This window comes from Cynocephalus volans, chromosome 9 (assembly GCF_027409185.1).
Source record: "Cynocephalus volans isolate mCynVol1 chromosome 9, mCynVol1.pri, whole genome shotgun sequence".
Lineage (NCBI taxonomy): Eukaryota > Metazoa > Chordata > Mammalia > Dermoptera > Cynocephalidae > Cynocephalus > Cynocephalus volans.
The window spans coordinates 141,956,999-141,969,708 of record NC_084468.1 but is presented as its reverse complement, the minus strand read 5'-3'; the positions used below and the strand labels follow the sequence as shown (position 1 = coordinate 141,969,708).

The 12,710-nt window shown below is 35.8% G+C and overlaps 1 pseudogene; it reads right to left on the bottom strand.

Annotated features, from left to right (window-relative positions):
- Nucleotides 1-5,090: 5,090 nt before the first annotated feature.
- Nucleotides 5,091-12,425, bottom strand: LOC134385812 (myosin regulatory light chain 12B-like; annotated as a pseudogene).
- Between the last annotated feature and the right edge of the window lie 285 nt (nt 12,426-12,710).

Below are 12,710 nucleotides of genomic sequence, written 5' to 3'. Positions count from 1 at the left end.
CTTTAGAAAAACAACTTCACTATTTTATTTTTAGGATTTAGCAAGAAAAAGTGTTGCTTTGCATTGCTTAGCTCCCCCACAGATTTGTCACCCCACTTCCCCTGGGTGACGGAAATGTAAAGGATTACTCAAAGCCCACCTCTTCTGAGCAGTGAAAAGCCCCGAAGAGGTTAACTTCCCTGGGAATGCTCAAGCAAGAGCCAATCCTTCCATTTGGGAAATTAACGCCAAATTGGGGTTCTCTTCCTGCATTTATTTTCCAGACCAGGAAGTTACAGGAAGAGAACAAAGGTGGGGTTGTAGTTTAACAGTATAGGCCGGTAACTTTCAGTGAAACAAGCCAGATGACATTCCAGTAAGGCAATTAACAAAAGTTTGATCTTAGCCAACATTCCTTCCTACAGCAATCTCTCAGTATCTTTAATTATCAATCAGTAATCTGTCTGTCTTTGAGCCAGCAACCTGCTGTGCCACAATTCTTATCTTGTAACACAGACTTATAGCCTGAGTAAAATTTCCAGTCCTTGCAAAGTCAATATTTGAAACTGCAAGACTTTGGAAAACCAGGCCCTGTGAAGTACATATGCTTTATAGTATATTCCACAAAAAAGAATGTGCAGCTACTATAATTTGCATCAACTGATGTGTTGTATTTCAGGATTTACTAGCTCATGTAAGCATATAAAATCAGTTGTAATATTCTAACCAAGAAACAATATAGGAATTACTATTTATATATTCTTATCCACTAAGGCAATGGGAAAACTGAAAATCAACCTTAGTACTTAATTTGTTGCTACAAATCTTGCCTTCCAAGTTATGACCTTCTTTTTTTCAGTTGAAATGCAGTTTCCAAATAGGTCTTTGATTTTTCTTACAACATATCAACTCATCTGTACATGAACTAATTGGCAAATGAAATTCTAGCTCTAAAATTAGATTTGGTTATCTCAGTTTAGTTGCTAGTGTCCCCTTACCAATCCCTTGCTGCCAAAACACATTACTTCACAACTACAGCACATAATGATTAGAAATTATTACATCAAAATACATTTGTCTTTATTTTGTAATACTTTATTTTTATTACTGCTAAATATTTATCTCTGACAGAACATGGCACTGCTTTTCTGGTAATATTTCCTACTGATCCTCAGTTTATACTATTCCACCTACAATTCCTGAATTAAATACAATATTTACCAGAGTACTCACAATAATGGAGAGACCATTTTCTTGTGTACAACTCTGATAGGCATCCTTGAATTTGCCTGGTGTACAGCTCTGACATGTATGCTATCCTCAAGTAAGTAAGCAATATCATCCAGTACAAACTGTTTTTGTCATCTCCTGTTTGATTAAACAGTTGTTTTTTTTTTTTTTTTGGTCCCTTTAATTTCTCATAACTTTATTATCTGCCTAATCCTTGAATAAGCACTAGGTAAAACTACATAAAAAGATACAGTAAAATTATTACTGATCCCAGATGCTTTAGATTATAAAAAATTATCAAAATTAGTAAAAAGTAATGTATGGTGTGATATGTTATGTGCAATATATCCTATAGAAATCCTGAGAAAAGAGAAAGATGATGTCTAGTTGAGAAGATGAGGAAAGCTTTCACGAGCATTTTGAGATGGTGTAAACAAAATTGTGGTGTCAGGAATGTTCAAGCTATGTTTACATGGCAACTGTAGGGACAGAAGCATGGACTGAGGAAAGGACAGTAAAAACAAACGTTATAAAAAATAAGGCCACAGGAAGTGGATCTGAACTGGGTTGTCAAATATTTTTCATCAACAAAGACAAGAAAATTTGAAATTTAATCTGTAGGCAATGAGAAATTTTTAAAAGTTTTTTGGGAATAGACTAACTCACGGAATAAGAAGACAGAAAAAGTAGAGGTTGAAAAATTGCTTTTATAGAGTGAGAAGAACAAAGGCATTTAAAGACTAGAGAAATTGTCAGTCACAAGAGGCAAACCAGAATGGTGTGGTGCTGTGTAAATCAAAAATAAAAGAGATTTGAGAAGACTGAAGTAGATTCCTGGTAAAATAATGCAGATATCAAGGAGATTAAAGACCAAGATGAGTTTATTAATTTTATGGTTAAAAAACTGCACAAGAGTAAGCCTGTAGAATGTGAAATTTATGATATGTGTAGTATTATATCCAACCTATTGTCTACCACCATGCTTGATAAAAAGAGCTAAGAAACTAACTTATTTGCCAGCATAAGATGGGTATTTCTCCTTGCCCCCTCCCTCCCAAATGATACAATAATAGTATCTACTACTGACAAAAGGCAGCAACACATATACACCGCTGTCAAATGTGTCCAGTTTTAAAGGCAATTTGTTGGGATGAGGTATGCCACTTGTACAGGCACTATGATGGTATTTGTTGAAAGGATAGTATCTTTTGCTTAAGTATAGTGAGAACAGAATCCATATTTTAAGCTGTTGCTGGGTGAAGGGCTAGTGGTGAATTGGAAACAGCAGCAGTTCTATGCTTTGAATTCAGTTTAGAGTCATCAAGGTTAAAAAGACCTGTACTTGCTTGAAACATATATATGTGGGAGAGAATAAGCTGACAATGAAGAAACAAATCAGACGGCTCAATGTTTGAGGAAGGGAGGTCCCAGTTCAAAGACTGGGATGGAGAGTTAACAGAGGTAAGGAACATGCAAAACTCTCCAAAACAGAACAAAAGAAAGTGACAATACAGAAATAGAGGGAAACATGAGACGAGGACGAAAAAACTCACATTGAATGGGCCTATGATTTCCCTATTAAACTGAAGACCTTTTGAAAACAATAAGCTGTAATTTATTAAAAGCAAAACAAAACAGTATATGCAATTTATGCTTGGTGATAACTTTACATATCCTCAAACACACCAAACATGCCATCTATGTGAAAACGCTGAGCAGCTGTACTTGACATGCTCTCTCCATGCCTCTTCATCTACTTATGTGCTGATTAGTCCTTAAGACTCTTCTCAAGTCTTATGCCCTTCCCCAGACCTGTCTTCACTGCTCTAGCCCACAGTAATACCTCACTCTCCTGAACACGTACAGCACTTGCTGTGAGCCTCATGCTTTGATACTTCACCATCTGTGGCTCTTTCAAATTATAAATACATCTTGTTTATATTTCCAAAACTATTGCAATCCCATATGAGTTAGAGATTATATAATTTTTTGCCTGACACCATGGTGATTCCTCTAAATCCTCACATGTAAATTAAATGAAAAAAAAAAAATACATGCACACATCTGAATGACTGGGAAGCTAAAAATGGAGATGTTTTTCAACTGTACAAATATTGTAAACTTACATGAAATAGAAAATGCATTTGTATTATTTCAAAGGCAATAAATAAAAAGACATCCATAAAAATTATAGCTGTTTTCTTTATACCCTGAGGGTACTTAAACTGTTTGATATTGATATTGTATTGTACATAGGCATTAAAAACTCTTACAAAGGAACATTTAATCACGTCAGATAATATTTCAGACATTGCTTTTACAAGCAGAATATATTTTATGATTGTTTTCATAGGAAAAATAAGTAGAAATGAGACAGAAAATATATATAATACAAGTATTAGTATTTGTTATCTTGAGGGGGTAGGATTACATTGCCTTTTGGGGCCTTGCCTTTACCTTCAATATTTTCTAAAGTGAATATGTATTATTCATGCAACTAAAAATATCTCACTCTCCTATTTAAAATATTATTTTAAAATATTTAAGAATATTTTTAAATATTTAAAATATTTTTAAAACACTTGGTCTATGTTTTACAAAATAATTCTAAAATTCATCAAATAAATTAGATCTATAAACATACCAGCACAAATAAGTTGTATTAAAGAGGAAATACACTGTAATTGTGTGGAAACACTAGATCATGCCACGACATATAACAGGTGCATATTTTTATAATGTAATTGATCAGTAGCTCAAGAATTTTATTGTTTCCAAACATATCAAATTAAAATTTGGTATGACAGGTTTTGATACAGCACTTGATTATTCATAGAGTTACTTTTATACGTAAGGCACTATAAGTATTGAGAATACGTCACAAGAAAAATTTTTGACCAGAATTTATTCAAAGTTTGAAATTATTTTTTAAAAAACACAAAAAAAATGTTTTTCATTACAGTGTGATAAATACCATGGTCACAAGGTATAAGAGAAGTACACATGCACAACATTTTTAAAAGCATCAGAGAAAAAATTGATATTCTTTACTTGATTGTAAAGATCTTTTCTTACAAAAATATTCAATTTTGTTATAGTAAAAAATGTTTATTTTCTTACACTGCAAATTCTGTAGAGTGCTGAGGTCATTTACATTAAATATTAATTTAGGATTACATGACAGTAATGGATATTATTAATTAAATTGGGGGGTTAAATAAGTTCGGAAAATTTGGAAGCATCCAAACTGTAAAGGAGAGTTTATGGAAAGATAAGCTGTTCATATTACATCATATAGAATATAGAAATCAGTAAGTGTTATTTGAGCATCATAGTAGTGATATGAAAATATTACTGTTTTGGAAAGAGCACTCGGCCAGTAGAATGGAAGCTGTAATTCAGAGTCTTGAGGCTAAAGTAAGAGAGAGCAGTTAGGATGCTCTTTCATCTGGGAATAGATGAAAACAACAAGGGGGCATGAATGAGGTGAGAAGAAATGGCCAAGGTTTGGAGTCCCAAGGAATGGTCAGAGAAAAACAGAGTAGCAGAAGGACTCTATAGTGGAAGAGGGTGACAGTGAAATCATGCAGAGAAAGTATAACCAAGTAGGTAGAAAACTTTTCTTTTTTTTCCCCCTGGGCTTTTATATTTGTTGATTTTAATTTGCAATCTCTTTTCAACACAATTTACAACCTCATCCCCATTTCTAGTCTGATTATACAAGTGATAAGTGATAGAAAGTTCCAAAATAAATGCATTTTAAGAAAAGGCAAAGCTATGAAACTAAGTTGCATGCAACAGGTTCTATGAATGTTGAGGAATATATCTGAGAAATAAAATAGAGTAAGTCAACATAATTGAAGGTTTTTGCTGAAGTTGTTTCAGTTATCCTTGTCTCTTGCTCCACGTTAAAGGATGTATGTGAACTCAATGCAATTGAAATTTCCCTTTTTGTCAATAGGTTCTTCTCTGTACAACTTATCTACATCCTCATCTGCAAACCGGTCTCCCATGGTTGTCAGAAGCTGTCTCACATAATCCTCCTGAATGGTACCAGTTGCTTCTTTGTCAAAGCAAACAAAAGCATTTCTGATGACATCTTTGGGATCTGTACCATTTAACTTCTCTCCAAATGTGGTGAGAAACATGGTGAAATTGATGAGCCCCAGGGCCTCATTTATCATGACATCAAGGTATGCATCTAGCGGGATTCTTCCCTAGAGAAGGAAGCATAACATGCAATCTTCATTGTCCATGAAACCATCTATGTTCTGATCAATCATGTTGAAGTCCTCTTTGAACTCCTGAATCTGTGACCGGTCAAACATGGCAAACACACTGGATGTTACATGCTGAGGGTGTTCCTTGGTGGCCTTCCTTGGCCTTTGTGTTTTTTTTGCTCAACATGGTTGTTATTTAATTTGGGCACCAGACCAAAAACTTTTCACACATTCATTCACTTATTAATTTAAAAGCTATTTATTGAGCACCTATCATGGGGCAGGCACTATTCTAGGCTTTGATATAACAAAAAGAAATAGAAACTATACCATCATCAAGTTCTAAATAAAACATCAAAAAATGATCAGCCTTTTCCAATATGGATGCCTTTTATTTCTTTCTCTTGCCTGATTGCTCTAGCTAGTACTTCTAATACTATTTTAAATAGTAGTGGTGACTTGGTATCCTTGTCTTCTTCCTGTTCTGGAAAAAGATTTCAGCTTTTCCCCACTCAGGATGATGTTGGCAGTGGGTTTGTCATATATGGCTTTTGTTGTGTTGAGATACTTTCCTTCTATACCTAATTTCTTGAGAGTCTCTAACATGAAGGGGTGTTGAATTTTGTCAAATGCTTTTTCTGCATGTATTGAAATAATCATATGGTTTTAGTCCTTGATTTTGCTGATATGCTCTATCACATTTATTGATTTGTGTATGTTGAACCATCCTTGCATCCCTGGGGTGAATCCCACTTGATCATGATGTGCAATTTTTTTGTTGTATTCTTTTTGCTTGTATTTTGCTGAGGATTTTTATGTCTGCGTCATCAATGGTAATGGCCTGTAGTTTTCATGTTTTGGTGTGTCTTTGTCTGATTTTGAAATCAAGGTAATGCTAGTCTCATAGAATGAGTTTGGGAGAAAGGCCTCTGTTTCAATTTTTTGGTATCGATTCAAAAGGACTGGTATTAACCCTTCTTTAAAGATTTGGTAGAATTCAACAGTGAAGTCATCCAGTCTTGGGCTTTTTATTTGTTGGGAAATTGCTGGTTACTGCTTCAATCTTGTTGCTCATTATTGGTCTGTTCAGGTTTTGCATTTTTCTTGGTTTAGTCTTGGTGGTTTTTATGCGTCCAGAAATGTATCCATTTCCTCCAGATTTTCAAATTTGTTGGCATATAGTTGTTTATAATAATTTCTAAAGAGTCTTTGTATTTCTGTGGTATCAGTTGTAGGGTCCCCTTTTCTCATTGCTGATTTTTGTTATTTGGGTCTTCTCTCTTCTTTTTTTAGTTAGTGTAGCTAATGGTTTTTCTATTTTGTTTATCTTCTCAAGAAAAACAACTTTTGTTTTGTTGATCTTTTGTCTTTGGAGGGGAGATCTCTATTTCATTTAGTTCTACTCTGATCTTAATTATTTCTTTCCATCTACTAATTTTGGGATTGGATTGTTCTTGCTTTTCTAGTTCTTTGAAGTATAACATTAGGATGTTCATTTGAAGTCTTTGTGTCCTTTTGATGTAGGCATTTATTGCAATAAACTTCCCTCTTAGTATTGCATTTACAGTGTCTCATAGGTTTTGATAAGTTGTGCATGTGTTTTCATTTGTTTCCAGAAACTTTTTTGATTTCCTGCTTTATTTCTTCTTTGACACACTGGTCATTCAGGAACATTGCTTAATTTCCATGAATTTTTATATTTTTCAAACTATTGCTTGTTGTTAATTTCTAATGTTATTCCACTGAAGTCTGAAAATATACTTGATATTATTTTAATCTTTTTAAATTTGTTAGGACTTAATTTGTGGCCTGTCATGAGGTCTATCTTGGAGAATGATTCATGAGCTGAAGAGAAGAATATATATTCTTCAGGTGCTGGATGAAATGTTCTCTATATGTCTGTCAAGTCCATTTGGTCTATTGTGCTGTTTAAATTCAGTATTTCTCTGTTAATTCTTTGTCTGTATGATCTGTTCAGTGTCAACAGTGGTATGTTGAAGTTCCCAACTATTACTGTGTTGGGGTCTATTTGTCCCCCTAGGTGCAATAAAAGTTGCTTTATATATATGGGTGTTCTGATGTTCAGTGCATATATATCTATGATTGTTATATCTTCTTGCTGCATTGATACTTTTATCATTATATAGTGTTTTTCTTTTTTTCTTTTTATGGTTCTTGGTTTGAAGTCTATTTTATTTGACATAAGTATGGAAACTCCTGCTCATTTTTGGTTTCTATATTTGTGAAATGTTTCTTTTCCACCCATTCTCTGTTAGTCTATGTGTGTCTTTATTGGTAAAGCAAGTTTCTTGTACATAACATATTGTTGGGCCTACTTTTGTAATCCAGTCAGCATGATCCTATCTATAGAAAAACCTAAAAACTACCAAAAATCTCCTAGAGCTGATAAGCAAACTCAGTAAAGTTGCAGGACACAAAATCAATCCAAAAAAATCAGTAGCAGTTTTATACACCAACAATGAACTGATAGGAAAAAGAAATCAACAAAGCAAGCCAATTTACAATAGCTACCAAAAGAATAAAATACCTGGGAAGAAATTTAACCAAAGAGATGAAAGATCTCTTCAATGAGAACTACAGAACACTGTTGAAAGAAATTAAAGAGGGCACAGAAAGATGGAAAGACATTTCATGTTCATGGATTGGAAGGATTAATGTTGTGAAAATGTCCATACTACCTAAAACAATCTATAAATTCAAAGCTATCCCTATCAAAATACCAATGACATTCTTCAGAGAAATAGAAAAAGCAGTCCTATCATTCATATGGAACAACAAAAGACCCCAAATAGTCAAAGCAATCCTGAGCAATAAATAAATAAATAAATAAATAAATAAAGCCAGATGCATTACACTACCTGATTTCAAATTATACTACAAAGCTATAGTAATCAAAACAGCATTGTACTGGCATAAAAACAGACACATGGACCAATGGAACACAATAGAGAACCCAGAAATCAATCCATATACTTATAGCCAACTGATCTTTGACAGAGGTACCAAAGACATACAATGAGGAAAAAAATAGTCTCTTCAGCAAATATTGCTGGAAAAACTTGATATCCATGTGTAGGAGAATGAAACTAGACCCCTACATCTCGCCACACACCAAAATCAACTCAAAATGGAATAGAGACTTACACATGCTGGTAATGATGCAGAGAAAGGGGAACCATTCTACTCTCTTGGTGGGCCTGTAAATTAGTACAACCATTATGGAAAACAGTATGGAGTTTTCTCAAGTAAGTACAGATAGAACTACCATAGGATCCAGCAATCCCACTACTTGGTATTATATACAGAGAAGAGAGGAATTCATCATGTCAAAAGGATACCTGCACTCCCATGTTTATCACAGTTTTGTTTATAATAGGTGAGCTATGGTACCAACCTAAATGGCATCAACATATGGCTGGATAGGGAAAATGTGGTATATATACACAGTGGACTATTACTCAGCCATAAAAAAGAATAAAATTCTGACATTAGAAGCAGCATGGATGAGTTTGGTGAAATTATGTTTAGTTAAACAAGCCAACCACAGAAAGAAAAGTATTGCATATTCTGACTTGTAAGTGGGAGCTAAAAAGTAGAGGAAGGAAGGAAGGAAGGAGGAAAGGAAGGAAGGAAGGAAGGAAGGAAGGAAGGAAGGAAGGAAGGAAGGAAGGAAGGAAGGAAGGAAGGAAGGAAGGAAGGAAGGAAGGGCGGGCAATCACAATAATGTGATTCAGGGAGATAACATAACTGCACTTACTAGAGATGGGAAAGGGGGAGGGGAAGGGGAGTTGGTGAGAAATTGGTTAATGGAAGCAAGGAATGATTACATTTTGTAATGATCAACATGCTAACTATCCTTATTGGATCATCACACATTAAACACAAGTATTGATATTCAACTCTGTACCTCACAAATATGTATATTCAGCTATATTTCAATAAAAAAATTTTTAAAGGAAATGATTAGTGGTCTGGACAAAAATGAAGCAAGGAGCGAGGTTAGGAAATGTGGGATTAAGGAGGAGAGATTTATTTAATATAGAGCTCTCCAGGAAAGCCTCAGTTTGAGTTTGACATATGAGCAGAAACCTGACAGAGATGAAGGACTAAGTCAAATGGATAGACTGAGAACTGTGTTACAGCCAGAGGGACCAGCAATAGCAAAGGCACTGAGACAGGAGCATACTTGGGGTATTTAAAGAACAGCAATGAAGCCACAGAGCTGTGTTAGAGTGACTGGAGGGGAGAGAAGCTGAATTGAGACAGTAAAAACATCTAACAGATCACGTAGGCCTGCCACCATTGAAAGGACTGTGGCTTTCTCTCTGAGCAAGATGAGAAGCTTTGGAAGGTTTTAAACATGGGTAATGTGACTGTAGTCAGATTTGGGTTTGAAAAAGGCATCTGACCTCCTGGGGTGAGGGCATGGGCTGGGAGTGGTGGAATCAAGGCATGAGGCAGAGACGCCAGTCAGGAAGCACAGCAACAACCCAAGTGAAAGACAAAGGAAATGAGAAAATTGTTAGATTCTGAAAACATCTTTGAGGGGAAGACAAACAGCAGATGACGGCATTTCAGAAAGAGACAGAATTTTTAAAGCAGTAAATTTAAAGCAGTAAAGAACACGCATAGCCAAAGCAACGCTGAGCAAAAAAGAAAATAAAGCTGGAGGCATAACACTACCTGACTTTAAACTATACTACAAAGCTATAATAACCAAAACAGTATGGTACTGGCATAAAAACAGGCACACTGATCAATGGAATAGAATAGAGAATCCAGAAATCAACCCACACACTTACTGCCATATGATCTTTGACAAATGCACCAAGCCTATACACTGGGGAAGAGACTGCCTCTTTAGCAAATGGTGCTGGGAGAACTGGATATCAATATGCAGGAGAATGAAACTAGACCCATACCTTTCACCATACAGTAAAGTCAACTCAAAATGGATTAAAGAATTAAATATACATCCTGAAACAATAAAACTTCTTAAAGAAAACATAGGAGAAATGAAATACTGCCATTTGCAACAACATGGATGGACCTTGAGAGAATTATATTAAGTGAAACAAGTCAGGCACAGAAAGAGAAATACCACATGTTCTCACTTATTGGAGGGAGCTAAAAATTAATATATAAATTCACACACACACATACACACACACACACACAAACCGGGGGGGGGGAGAAGATATAACAACCACAATTATTTGAAGTTGATACAACAAGCAAACAGAAAGGACATTGTTGGGGGGGGAGGGGGGGAGGGAGAAGGGAGGGAGGTTTTGGTGATGGGGAGCAATAATCAGCTACAATGTATATCGACATAATAAAATTAAAAAAAAAAAAAAAAAGAAAACATAGGAGAAACACTTCAGGAAGTAGGACTGGACACAGACTTCATGAATATGACCCCAAAAGCACAGGCAACCAAAGGAAAAATAAACAAACGGGATTATATCAAACTAAAGAGCTTCTGCACAGCAAAAGAAACAATTAACAGAGTTAAAAGACAACCAACAGAGTGGGAGAAAATATTTGCAAAATATACATCTGACAAAGGATTAATATCCAGAATATACAAGGAACTCAAACAACTTTACAAGAAAAAAACAAGCAACCTAATTGAAAAATGGGCAAAAGAGCTAAGTAGGCATTTCTCTAAGGAAGACATACAAATGGCCAACAGACATATGAAAAAATGCTCAACATCACTCAGCATTCGGGAAATGCAAATCAAAACCACACTGAGATACCATCTCACCCCAGTTAGTATTGCTAAAATCCAAAAGACTCTGAATGATAAATGCTGGTAAGGTTGTGGAGAAAAAGGAACCCTCCTACACTGTTGGTGGGACTGCAAAATGGTGCAGCCTCTATGGAAAATGGTATGGAGTGTTCCTCAAACAATTGCAGATAGATCTACCATATGACCCAGCTATCCCACTGCTGGGAATATGCCCAGAGGAATGGAAATCATCAAGTCGAAGGTATACCTGTTCCCCAATGTTCATCGCAGCACTCTTTATAAGAGCTAAGAGTTGGAACCAGCCCAAATGTCCATCATCGGATGAGTGGATATGGAAAATGCAGTATACCTACACAATGGAATACTACTCAGCTATAAAAAAAGAATGAAATACTGCCATTTGCAATGACATGGATGGACCTAGAGAGAATTATATTAAGTGAAACATGTCAGACACAGAAAGAGAAATATCACATGTTCTCACTTATCGGTGGGAGCTAAAAATAAATAAATAAATTCACACACACACACACACACACACACAAAAGAAAACCTGTGGGGGGGGGAAGAAGACATAACAATTGCAATTCCTTGAAGTTGATACGACAAGTGAACAGAAAGGACATTGTTGGGTGGGAGGGGGGAGAGGGAGGAAGGAGGGAGGTTTTGGTAATGGGCCACAATAAGCAACCACATTGTATATCGACAAAATAAAATTTAAAAAAAAAAAAGAATTTCTAAAGCAGTAGTATAAGGACTTAAATTTCATGTTTTATGTGGTCTTTTAGAGGTCAATGTTTTCAGAGGAATAAAGGAACAAACATTATATTTGTATAACTTGAGAGCAAACAAGAATTTGGACTGGATGAATTTTATGTTCTTTATCTAGCTCTGTAAAACTGTTTCTATCCTCTGTTTTAGAGTCATGTATCTCAGTTATCACACTGTTTAGGGTAGATATTTTGATTATTTTACCTCGTTCCAGTCAGCTTTGTATCATTTGTAATTCTATAAAAGGAAGGAAGGAAGAGGCGTAGGGAAGGAGGAAGAGAGGAGAGAGAAAGAAAGAGAAAGGAGAGAGAGGACTTTCAAATGCTATGGAGAAGAGAGACAGCGAGGGGTGGCAGAAGGTTAGCTCAGTCTGGCAGCGTTCTCTCACAGTCGGGAAGGCGAGGTGCCAGCTGGCCAATCCCAGGCTGGCTATGTGCTGGGAGGCACATTACTCTAAGATCGTAATCGTATCTGGGTATCAAGCAATATAAGGAGATGGTAGCTGACTCTGTCACAATGTAATGATGTTAAGTGGAGGAACCTTATTCCAAGAACGCAGGATGAGGGGAGAGAACCAAGTTGTGAAACCACCACAGTCAGATGGTACAGAGTGGTGAGACAGGCTACAGACTTTGGTAATGACATAAATGAGTGTGCTGGAGTTTAAGGGCTAGTACATTTTCCTTCCACCCAATTCTAGCTCTGAAACTTGTGGTAGGCAGAATAATGGCCCT